Below are 12,771 nucleotides of genomic sequence, written 5' to 3'. Positions count from 1 at the left end.
ATTGTATCAAAGCAGCTTCACAGTATTAAATTAAAATAATACAACAAAGTTGTATTAGTACTAAAAAAAATTGTCTGGCTTTAATGATAATTACAGAGTTATTTTATATGATTTGTATTATTATTAATCCATTACACACAAGCAATTTTAGTTTAACAGATATTATAAATAATTTAGTTTAAATGAATGTTAATATATATACAGATTGTATGTAATAAATCAATAGATAATGCTTTTAAAAAGACTTAATGTGGCCATACATGTTCGAGTCCCTATATAAACTTAACTTAACAAGTTTCACTTGTGACTGCACTGATAAAGCAAGATCATTTCTTTTATTTGTCCTCTTTCATGAACAAGTACTTTTTTCATTGTAAATGCATTTAAATTCATCATATTCTTCAATCTCTTAACATTTAGCAAAACCTTTAACCAAGGCTTGTGATTGGCTGTTCGCCAGTGATGTCACACATGTATGTGCACATGCTCCACAAACTCAGGATCAAAGCCTGAGTTGACAAAGAAAGCTGATGATCAGCATCATGTTACCAACAAAGCCAGATTGGAGTGGTTTGGTTTCGTCAACTCAAAACGTATCCTATAACTCTGAATTTGTTCATCTGCCATCATGGTACAGGCCCCTGCTCTGTTACTACTTTTATTTTCAAACAGAATTTACAAGCATATGTTAAAAACATATCACCTCACAAAGGTTTATCCTCATGCACAGAATCACGATGTGCTTAATCACAATTTATTTGCAGATACTTCTTGACAATTTTACAGTGCTGAATTCCATCATCTGATAACTGTAACATGAGTGGAATCAATTGTAAGACTGTACATACAATTATATTATATAAATGTCCTTCTAGAATCAATTATATGGGATACTTTTTTGCAACGTTTCTCTAAGATTTTTTAATTTTTTTTCAGAAGGTGCCCACAAGCCTGCTATGCTCGAGACTTACAGTTGAAGGAAGTTATAATGTGTGTTCTCCAACACAACAGTGATGCTACTAGGACAGTTCTAGGTTGTAATGGAGTTTTAAAATAAAAAAAGTTTTAAATAAAAGTCAGCACTTTACTGTTAGACAGACAAGCAATACACCAAAATGATGCTGTACATGAAATGAAAATAATACAATTATAATGTGTGGTCCTTAAATTCCATTCAATTTCTGTTCTTGTCATGGAATACAGTTCAGTTCAGGAAGATGTTGAAGAAAAAAGATTTCCAGTTCAGAAAAAAAACATGATGTAGAAGAATGGAAGAAATCGATGCCTTGTTCAGTTAAAAACAGATCCGGATACTCCAACTGTTTGGTAGTCATTCTACAGAGAATCCACTGTGTAACAGGTCGTCTTTGCAGGAACAGTTGAAACAAAGATGTAAGTCACAGTCTGGGTTTGCTCGCCATCATTACTTGCAGTTTGTACATCCTCTCCTCGTACACCACAGAAGAGTTGTGGTTCAGTATCACTGAACTGAAGTTTAAAACCTTACCTACACAACAGATCATGAAGGAATTGCATTAATCTATCAGTGTAAATCAGAACAATAAAGACTGGCAAACTCTGGGAACCATAGCATCATGCTACGTCATTCAATTGACTCAAAAAGGGGTGGAGTGGTCACTTGTAAAGTCACCACTCCATCTTTCATATAAACATTCATGTCTTGTTAACAGTCACTGATAAATGGTGTATATATATGGTTTTATCCATACGCCCATTAGCCTTTTGCTGGTATTAAACAAACAACTAAATCAAGTTTAATAAAATTAGACTATTATGACAATTTTATTTCTGTCTCTTTAAGCCTTAAGGGTTTCAAAGTCAACTTATTATAATGGAATATAGCACTTGTTAATCTCTATAATCTTCCCGCTTATTCTCTCACTTCTGCTGCTCTTCTATGCCAATGTACAAGAGTGATTCTCTTAAAGGGGAAACGTCAATACAATCTCTATAGGCATCCTTGATTTTTATTTGAATTTCCCTATAAACTCTCTAATGTATAATGAAATGTATACATTTTAAACTTGTGAACTATGAAATGTTCATTATCTTTTATAATATTAATTATTGCATTTGTGTTTTAATTTTTAAACTATATTTTATGTTTTGATTTGAACCATATTTTATTATGTGTTACAAAGGGCTCGAGAAACTTTATGGTTTTAGTTCAAATGACAGAAACCGTTTTGAATTATCACAACCTAACTGGTCAGGATTAACTAGTAGCAAAGTAGCTTGGTTTACAACCCATATTTCCATGGAAACGTTCCATTTTGTTATAGCTCTTCTGCAAACACCACCTGCTCAGTGATGTAGATTCCACTTCTTTGTCAAATATCCTTTATATTGTGCGCACACTTGTGAACAAGCCTTTGTTGGACTGTTATGCAGAGATGTCACTGATTATGTACATACCCCAATCAACTGCGCCACCCATTCGCCTTCCACTCATTTGTGTCTTTCAGGGATGTCGTCAGGCCTATTTTAGGGGGGCTGAAGCTACCCCCAAATGTTCCTAAGCCCCCCTAAATGATAATAAGAACAACAATAACAATTCGATTTATCAATAACCGTATCCTCATTCATATTTAGACGCAACAAATGATATATTTCCAGCTACAAAAAATTGCCGAGAAGTTGGACAGAAGTACAAAGAGTCGTAACAGAGCTGCCAACCACGCATTCACCGTGAGACACACAATTGACACTTTTCACACGCTCTCACGCCACACATCCATTTTCTCACGCACAGAAACATCGCGAAGCAAAGAGGACACGGAGACCGACAGACTAGACAGAGCAGGTTAAGTTACTTATGATATAAAATAATCTCAGCTCTCAGATTCTGTCAATTTTATTACGAAATTCAAACAATACCATATTGGTGCTTGTAAATGTGATTGACAGATCCCTAGCGCACGTGACCCGATCATCTCTACTAGCTAATAGTAAAAAAACACAAACACTGTTGAAAGATACTACTGTATGTAGGCTACAACTTACCGAAATATTCCTCATACATAATATCGATCAATCAGTGTTTTTTATCAGCGTGAAGAGGTCAATAACATAGCTGGAGAACAATTATGTCACATTTACCTCAGGAAAGCCATTTAATGAACATAATATAGGCTATAGCACGTAGTTGGCAAGAAAAAAAAGAGCTATTGAGAGTCTTTTGCTAAATATGTGTTCTATACATATTTATTATATTTTTACTTATATCATTAAATAAATTTGTTATTATAATAAAAAAACGCATTATATTTAATTTGAGTTATTTTTAACCTTAAATAATACTGCCAGCTGATAGGGCTCTCTGTATGTTTACAGCAGGTGAGTTGTTTTTTTCTTGAGAAAAATTAACGCCTATCTTGAGTAGCCTACCTAATATTTATCCAAATGAGTCAATATTAAATCAAATCACAATAATTGAATTGAATTGAAATAATAAAAAAGCGTAGCTTACCAGAAATTGTACCATGCACCATAAAATTTACATATAATTTTACACTTATGCTATACTAAAGCCTGAAATGGGCACTTTTTGTGACAGCAACCCTGTCCTTTTTGATCAAAGATGTGGCTTAACTTCAGAATTTGAACTAAAATCAGTATTCTTATGATTGCTCTAAACATTTCTGACTAAGTTCAACAAACATTAAATTACTTATTCATCATTTAAAAAAAATGATTAATAAAAATGTAGGTGTGACGGGGTTGAGACTAGGGTAACAGGGTTGAAGATGGTAACGGGGTTGAAGAGACAAATACAGCTAAACATATACATTGTTGTTTTTTACTCAAATTCACTGTAAGATTTTCTATAAACGCAAGTTACAAATACCCTGGGGGCTAAGCCCCCCGTCTTCCAATCCTAGTGACGTCCCTGGTGTCTTTCCTGACACCTTTCCTTGGTCTTTCAAAACCTGCTAAATGTGGAAACCTTTAACAGATCACCACCTGCAAAAATAATAATAAGAGATGAAATTATTAATAATAATAATATACAGGTAAACAAAAGGGCTTCAATAGTACTCATATCTATTCATAAAGGCATAAAATAATAAAAAATTATTAACACTTAAAAGGGAGAAAAATGCTTAGTTTCACAAACCCCCCTATTTCAGCAGTGGTTAGTTCTCTCCGCAGTTATAAAAAGTACGATGAATGAACCGATTTAAATGTAAATTTAGGTTAATTAGTATTATCACTTCTTTTATTCAGTTACTTCCCATCACAGAATCAATTTATATAACGAACTCAAACAAGTACTATAGTTTTGATAAATGCACACAGAAGGACACATGGATTATCTATCACGCTTAATATCTTCTAACACTTTATTTTTATGGGTCCACAACATACAACATACTGACTATCAGAAACTTTGCAAGTATATGTCAACTTATTCTACTAACCCTAAACCTACCCTATCTATTCTGAGAGTTAGTAGACATGTAGTTGCAAATTAATGAGAATTAGTTAACATGTAGTTGACATGTAGTTACAAAGTTACTTATAGTAAGTAGAAAGTCTAAAGTGGACTATCAAAATAAAGTGTAACCAGGTTGCACTTTTCTAAAAGCATTTATTATTAAGGGACACTGACAGGTGAAAAGCTACTGACCTTTGCTACTTCACTCTTTGTTCAGTGGCAGGCTGAAATGAATCCTGACTAACCAGTTGTTGGTTGAGAAGAAAGGTGTGAACGTCTAATGTCTGCTGGGCAAACACAACAAAAAGAACTTGGCAACCACTTCATGTGCAACATCCATCCAGTAGTATAGTACATTTACCAGCTGAGGCAATTCATTTTGCCAGTCTTAATGGAGATTTTAAATTTTGAAGAGAATGATGGTTTCCAATTCCAACACATTCTCACCCCAAATCGTCACTTTTTCGTCACTTTCAACCATGCTTCAATATCCGACGCACAAAGCACCCTTTAGCGTCCATATGCGACGCTTCGGTTATGGGTAGGTTTAGGTATGTGGTAGGGTTATGCGTCTCATATGGACGCTAAAGGGTGCTTTGTGCGTCGGATATTGAAGCATGGTTGAAAGTGACGAAAAAGTGACGATTTGGGTATGAGAACGGGCTGTGGTTTCCCAATGCACATCTCAAAAGAAGATGGGAAAACAGGTATGATGTTTACAGACTTATACATTAAACTAATAAACCATTTTTTCATGAACTAATCTTCAGGTAAAACGAAGACAGGCTACTTTAATTACACAACAGGGCAAACATGAGTTTTTGCACTTCTAAATTCTTAATTTTACCTTTTAACATCATTGATGATATTATTGATGACTTTAAAGTGACAGAATTCACACAATGTCAACAATAACTTCAGCCAATTTACTGTTTATTTTAAATAAATGCACAACCAAAATTTACTGAACCAACAGCGAATTCATTCAACAACAAACAATATATTTACACAGCTAATAAACATATGGATGCACCTGCCCAGTTTACACAGAACGTTCCCCTAACGTTAGTTTTTGGTTCCCATTTGGTTATTTTTTTGGGAACCAAATACTAACGTTAGGGGAACGTTCTTTTTTTTTGTTTTATTTTTATGTAACCATAAAATAACGTTCCCAGAACGTTGGTTACTTTTAAATAACCTAAAAGAAAAATTAGGACTCACTATAGTATGTTCTCAATAGATATTTAAACCACAAATAGCATACCCACTGTCATAAATGAACTTCTGAATCTCATGAAGAGGATATGGTGATCTTTAATTGAGATTGATCCATTTCTGTCCCTAAATCTCAGTAGCTGCTTTGACTTTTACTTGTAGGCCTATTTACAAGACAATTGAGGGGAAATAAATGCATGAACAGGTGGATTTCATTCTTAGTTTGGGGTTCCTCTCACTTGAGGAATAAAAAGTGGTTTGGCTCTTCTGTGACTAGATGCTGTAAAAGCAAAGCAGGATTTGAGCGTTTATTTTTAAGACTATGAAAATCCAATAAACAGAACTAATTCTTCGCCATGTCACAGTCCACATCAGATAATTTACACTCAAGCAAAAGCTGTTCGTCTTAACGCAGTTTAAAATCTTAATAGCCTACAAGTTTGAACATAATGGCTAGCAAGAGCACGTTATCAAATGCACCCCTATATTGCGATGCGTAACGCCTTCGCTGAGACAAATACGCGGTAAATCATGCCGTTCTCCTACCTTTGCTGGCGACGGCGATTGGGATGGGAGATGTTGACAGTCCACTCCAAAATGCTTTTCAACCGGCCGGATAAACATGGGAACCGGTGATTAAGATGCTCCAGAAGCTCCTTTTTACGCAGTCCGTATACTATCGGCGCGATGCACTGCGCCAGGCTGAAGAAGGCGAAACTTATCACTGCAAAAAACTCTTTGGTGGAACTCTCGAGCAACCGTTTGCTTTTAAGGATATGCAGTAAAAACAGTATAAAATTGGGGAGGATGAAGACGGCGAGATGCGTCCCGTGGAGAGCGATAGTCCGACACGCTGCTCGGTTGCACCAGTTCAGCACTCCCAGACGGCGTCCCTCATACAAGATCCGCACATAACTGTACACGATAAGAATAGTACAAAGTGATATTAAAACGATTTTGTTCATTTCCCCGCCTTGCAAAGCGGAATAGCACTTGGGAGCACTTCGACTTGGCGCAGTAAAAAGTCACTTGGAACTTGGAATCGACGCTTACCTACGTTTACTTAACTATATTTTGGGGACAAATTTGTACTTTATACTTACAAAGTCTTCCTTTAGGGACGTCCTCATTTGTAAATCTGGTATAAAAATAAAGTAATTAAAGGTCTTTTAAAAAATTTCAAATGCAGAAGGTTTTGTGTGATGGGTAGGTTTAGGGGTCGAGTTAATGTGTGTGTGCGTGCGTGTATGTGTGTGTGTGATGGGTAGGTATAGGGGTAGGGTTAGAGTGTGTGTGTGTGTGTGTGTGTGTGTGTGTGTGTGTGTGTGTGTGTGTGTGCATTAGTTTAGGGGTAGTGTTTGTGAGTGAGTGTGTGTGTGAGTGAGTGTGTGTGTGTGCGTGTGTGTGTTACCTCCCAAAATGTCTCACCGCCCTGTCCAAGCCCACCTTCACCCACACCATCTTCATCATCATCATCACTGTCATCCTCACCTAACATCAGTCCTCCAGCCCTCATCTGTCAGTCACACCAGGTAAGTCATGACAGTTGTTATCCCTGGAGAAAACAGTCATGTCATCTTAAGCCAACAGAAACAGGGAAGAGATAAACAAAATAAGACGAGCTTTTGTGGGTAAGTGTTAAAGGGGTCATATAATGGTACATGCACTTTTACAAGTTGATTGCACTGAAATGTCTGTTGGCAGTGCCTGTACACAACCATCCTATCATGATTAAAATCCATCCAGTGGTTTTGTTTTAATCTCCTTATATGTTTGACCATCTATGAAATCAAGCCGTTCGATATTGTGACGTCATAAGATCGTACGCCCCTCCCGCGATTGTGATTGACAGCCGTGCTTCAACACAAGACCCGCCCTGAGCAAGCTGTGACAGCCGTCGTCATAGTAGTCCGCCATTGTTGATATGCTGGAGTAGAATGGCGTCTACACGATTGTGGTGTTCTGTTCTTAGATGTAATAAGGAACACAGCAGTCATTTGGATGTTCCTAAATCTGAGCCGTTATAGATGCAGTGGCTGAGTTTTGTTTTTGAAGCGATATGCCCAAAGGATTGACGCGGGGATTCCCTCACGGGGATTCCCCACGATCCTCTGTGCTTTCATGTTTACGCGAATCATTTCACACCAGACAGCTTTACAAACGAGAAAAAACGGATCGGTACCAACGTGTTACTGCTGAACCTCCAGAAGATGTGAGTGTAATGTTTTATTAACCTTTATATTAGTATTTATATTAATCTTTGCGAAATTTGCAAACCTTGCTGCAGGCTTCATGATGAATGCATCTAAGGTTTACACTCAGGGTACATTACAGCATGTTTTCTATGTACGACGTTCTCAATATAATTCATAATCCCACGTTTATAATGAACAACGCGTGGTTATTGTGTTAGGCTACAAACGGTGTACGCACAGAACAGAGGGGCGGGGTGAGCAAAGCTCATTATCATTTAAAGACACATGCACTGAAACGGCGTGCTGAAAACAGAGCTGTTTTTGACCAGGTAAAATTAGTGTTTTCTTACAATACTAATGAGAATTTTTAATTAAAGTATATTACAAACTTTTAATTTAGACCCTAAAGAATCATATTAGCTTGTACAAAAATGGCATTATATGACCCCTTTAAGATTCCCTTTAAGAGAACAGATAAAGTTCACTGAAGTGGAGCAAAGAAAGAAATGAACTTTTTTGAGCACCACTTAAATAAATATGTAAAGTAAATCTGTGTTAGTGTGCCTGTTTGAAGGAGCTGGGTAAAGAGGAAAGCACAGGCGTGTTAGCAGAGAGAAAGCTACTGTAGCTCCGTATTGATTTCCCTGGGAAAGGTAACATGCTCTTCAATAATTAAAAAGACAGAAAGAGAGGAAGGAGGGCAGAACAAGGAGAAGAAGAGCCCTTCGGTAATATGTTTCTACTCTTCTCTTGAGAGAAAGAAAAGGCTTTGTTTGTTAAGTGTTTGTAAGAGAAAGGGCAACAAGAAAATAATAGATTTACAGTTATTAACGCAAGATGGAATTTGCACAACGTTTACTCAATAATCACAGAAAAGGGTTGTTTGTGGCAAACCAAGTCTTCATAATCCTTTTTTTTCTCTCTCTCTCTGTGTTTTTTCTTTGATGCACTTCCAGCTGACACTGTGCCGAGCTCTACTGGAATTGACATCAAAATAATTCCATCCTATTAACAAGCTGGAGATACTGAAAACATAACAGCATTTAAACAACCGTACACCATCATATCTCTGTTAAATGAGCAGAGATGGGCAGAAATACATGGAAATGTATGTAAAATACAAATACAAAATGCTGTGTGAAAAAATTTATTTAAATACAAATACAGTATTTTGTATTTTGAAAATACACAAAATACATGTGAAATTGGCCATCCAGTGCAGGGATAGGTCACAGTGAATGAAGAAACTACATAGGCCTGCTGACTTTTCATTCCTAACCTCATCTCTGCCCTTTCTTTCTTTCTTTCTTTCTTTCTTTCTTTCTGGAAATTACAAATAAACTTATGCAAAATAGCAGCCATTTATATAGGCTACTTATTTCTGGTTACAATGTAGTCTATTAATTGTGGTGAACACTATTCAAATATTCATACTTTATGTAAAACTGTGGGAACCTTTTCTGCTATCTAGAAAAGAATATGGATGGGCGATATGACCAAAATCTCATGGTTTCACAATTCTCAATATCAGTTTTGATTCCACAGCATAAACTGAATTTCAAACTCTTTTTATTTTTATTTTTTTATTTTTTTTTTCAGGAAGTCCAATGCTTTTTAAGTAATTTTATGTTTATTTTATGTAAAGTTTATTTGTTTCTATAAGTTTATTAAAATTAGAAAGTGTATCTAAAATTTTAAATTAGAATTAATTTAGATTAATTTGACACTATTTATTTACCCCTTTTAGATTATAATTTTTTATGTACAATAAAACTAAAAGCTGAAGATGTTTGTGGAGTATCATTCATCAGTGCTTCTTTTTCCACTCCAAAGTTCCAATAATTCCTGCCCACTAAAAGCTGCACGGATACATTTGCTTACCCCAAAAATAGGCCCATCTATGTAAACGATTTCGAAAGTTCCATCAATTCACACTTTATATCATAGCTATGATGTGTAGTGTCATATCAGCCAGCCCTAACATGCAGTAATGCTTTACACACATTTGACAAGCTAGTTGATCAAAATCTACACCCGGTCAAGACTGATTGGCTTACACTTTTTTCCCACTTGTCTGTGCTCTTTTATTCTTTCATGTTAACTGAAGTGAATAATGCACTATTTTAACTTTAATCAACAAGTAGAATTGATCATGACATTCTCACCTTATAAAAAAAAAAAGAAGAAAAAAAATCGCTGATCCAATTCTGAGCTAGTGAATGTCTGAACTAGTTGATGCACAAAATCAGTACCCTGATAAAGAGGCTGACTGGCAAAAAGTATTTTATGTATTTTGAAAATACAAAAATACTCATCTTAAATGTATTTAAATACAAATTACATTAGATTTTTTCCAAAGGCTTTAAAATACAAAATAGTAGGCCTATTTTGTATTTCAAATACGTATTTTAAATACATGTATCTGAAATACTGCCCATCCCTGTAAATGAGTTGACATGAAATACTCCTGGAAAATTGACATGTCCTTCAGTGTGACAAATTAACTCATTTTAAAACTAATTTAACTCTATCCCTGGCATTCCCTGCAATCCATGAAATTACTGTTATATGGTACACTGTTAGATTTTTCTGTAATTTCTACAGTTATTTACTTTAAATCCCCCAGTATTATACTGCTATTTCTCTTTACAGTAAATAACTGTGATTCCCATTGCATCATGGGAATTTTCTGTGACGTCTAACACCACATACAGAGACTTACTGTATTTTTTAAATTTGCTGTATACTACTGTATTTGACGTAACTGCCTCTCTGGCTGGCACCATTCCACCGTGCTTTTTATTTCCTAATTTTTGCCTTACACCGCGTGTCTACAACGCTATAATAGCCAGAGGCTGTCTATATTGGACACATTGAAGCGACCGGACCTTTAAATGCATACCTGTTTATCCCTTGTCAGAAATAGCGCGAGCGCTTGGACTCGCATCGGACTACGTCAGAAATATAACGGCCGCGGCGCATCACTACACCTATTTTTTACAGTCTATGCACCACACTGACTGTCTGGGATTTGTCGTGTCGCGTCAGAGCATCCAGTGTAGGTAATGGGGTCTGTCTTTTGTTGGATCGCGACGTTCGTGTCTGGCCCGGGGAAGAGACGGAATTCACTTCACCGAGAGAGAGAGATCAGCAAGCAAGGTAAAAAAACAAAACATTCTGTGTATGTTGACAGGATTGTGCCCAGTTTAACCTATGTTATAACGTTAACGTTAGCCTAACGTTACTCGTCGTCAGCATGGCGGTAACGAACTTTACCATGGTAAACTGAGCTAACGTTTCATTTTACACACTTTGTTAGATTATTGAATTGTCGAGTTAAAATATGCCAACGAGCAACGCGTTTACATTAACAATAAATGTGAATAAACTAATGTGAAATTCTGTTTATAGCCTAATGTTGGCCTACTGATGAGAACCTTTATAGTTTTAGCATTAGTTTGCAAACTATACCATATTATACTTTTTTTTTTAATGGAATTTAATATTTACTTCCATATTTGTGTTTAAAGGCAACTGCAACAAAGCGCCAGTGACTTCCAGCAAGATTCCAGAGGTAGGCCAGCCCATTTGTGATATATTTTGAGATAAATTTGCTGAAATGATTAGCAATACGCTATGTGAAAATTGCTTTTGAGCCACTGGTGCAGACTAAGTAGCTTACAATATCTTACAATATCTTATAAAATCTCTATAAAATTGGCTAACTTTATATCAAATAAGTGACCTTTGCCTTATGTCTAACTTTATTACACAGCAAATGAACCAATCAGAAGATGGACCATTGTCTTTGTTCAGTCTCACCAGATTAAATGTATCCAGGTAAGCACTGCAGTAAAACTCTCACTAATTCATTCATACAAAATCTAGCATTCTAAACAACTTAAGTTTATATTTTTGCATTATTTTGATATTTTATTAGCCAGAAGACTCTACCATTGCAGTCCCACCTGACTAGGAAGGTCCTAATATCAGCGCACAGGTGGGTTAACTACTGTAGGAAGGAGAACGATCATCACACAGTGATTTCTTGCATGTATCTTACTGTGTATTTGTCTCAAACAGGTACTCCTTCACTGCAGACAAGCTGAAATGGGCTAAAATCATCGATTTCAGTCGTTCTTTCTATGGATCTCAGCATTTTTGGACAGAATTTAGGATTTGTAAGTATTAAAATTTAATCTGGCATAATTTTATTTAGTTCTTTTGTATGCTATTTATTGACAAAAGCTGTTTACAAATATATATTCTTAAGTTTTTGTGAAAATAATAATAAAAATTAACAAAAAAAGGAGGTTAAAAATAATGTGACACTAATACTCTCTCTCTCTTTCTCTCTCTCTCTCTCATATAGTGTTGGAACCGGGATCTCCTCTGAAGGACTGAGTACATTTGTGTTTGTGGGCACGCATGCAGACCAGGGAACACTCTGATGTTGTCAATCAAGTTCTGAACAGGAACCAATCTTTGGAGAAGTTCATTTATTCACAAAGGTGGACAAAAACATTGTGTTGGCTTTTTAAAGATTATTTTGATGATGACTTTTACTCCTATGCTGTAGAAAAGATGGAGTAGACAGTCAGACATTGATAATAATAAGAAATGTTTCTTGAGCATCAAAGAGACTTCTTTCAAAAACATTAAGACACTTAAATACTTATTTTGGCCTCCAGTGTACATGAATCCAACAAATTTTTGGAAATAAGTGAAATTATTTTGAAGGTGGGGTTATGTGTCATGTATTGTGAAAAGAACTGTGTTTTGTCCTGTGTTGGACATTTCCTTTTTGAATGCTTAAAAATTTATTTATATTCTGCAGTTTTATGAATGTAATGGTTGATATTTCATTATAATACTTGTATAAGCTAAACAACCAATGACTAC

General features: G+C 35.8%; 1 protein-coding gene and 3 long non-coding RNA genes across 5 annotated transcripts in view; 2 read left to right on the top strand and 2 right to left on the bottom strand.

The window, feature by feature from the left end:
• LOC309490842 overlaps positions 1–9,996 on the top strand; it is a 77,425-nt gene extending 67,429 nt beyond the window's left edge. The window contains exon 2 of the long non-coding RNA XR_014202853.1: positions 9,469–9,996. This is a non-coding gene — a long non-coding RNA (uncharacterized lncRNA). The remainder of the gene's footprint in view (positions 1–9,468) is intronic.
• LOC309490522 (interferon-induced very large GTPase 1) overlaps positions 1–12,771 on the bottom strand; it is a 79,811-nt gene that overhangs the window by 34,060 nt on the left and 32,980 nt on the right. The window lies entirely within an intron of this gene.
• Positions 64–6,207, bottom strand: LOC309490849. Its single transcript, XR_014202854.1, has 3 exons — positions 2,437–6,207; positions 845–1,507; positions 64–641 (listed from the first exon to the last, which is right to left on the bottom strand). It is a non-coding gene; the product is annotated as an uncharacterized lncRNA (long non-coding RNA).
• The window catches only part of LOC309483713, a 1,354-nt gene continuing 87 nt past the window's right edge, over positions 11,505–12,771 (top strand). The window contains exons 1-4 of the long non-coding RNA XR_014200628.1: positions 11,505–11,709; positions 11,810–11,869; positions 11,953–12,050; positions 12,242–12,771. The exon at positions 12,242–12,771 is cut by the window's right edge and continues 87 nt beyond it. This is a non-coding gene — a long non-coding RNA (uncharacterized lncRNA). The remainder of the gene's footprint in view (positions 11,710–11,809; positions 11,870–11,952; positions 12,051–12,241) is intronic.

The sequence above is a fragment of the Leuciscus leuciscus genome (genome assembly GCF_965113295.1).
Source record: "Leuciscus leuciscus genome assembly, chromosome: 2".
Taxonomy (NCBI): domain Eukaryota; kingdom Metazoa; phylum Chordata; class Actinopteri; order Cypriniformes; family Leuciscidae; genus Leuciscus; species Leuciscus leuciscus.
This window is presented reverse-complemented; position numbering and strand designations above follow the sequence as displayed.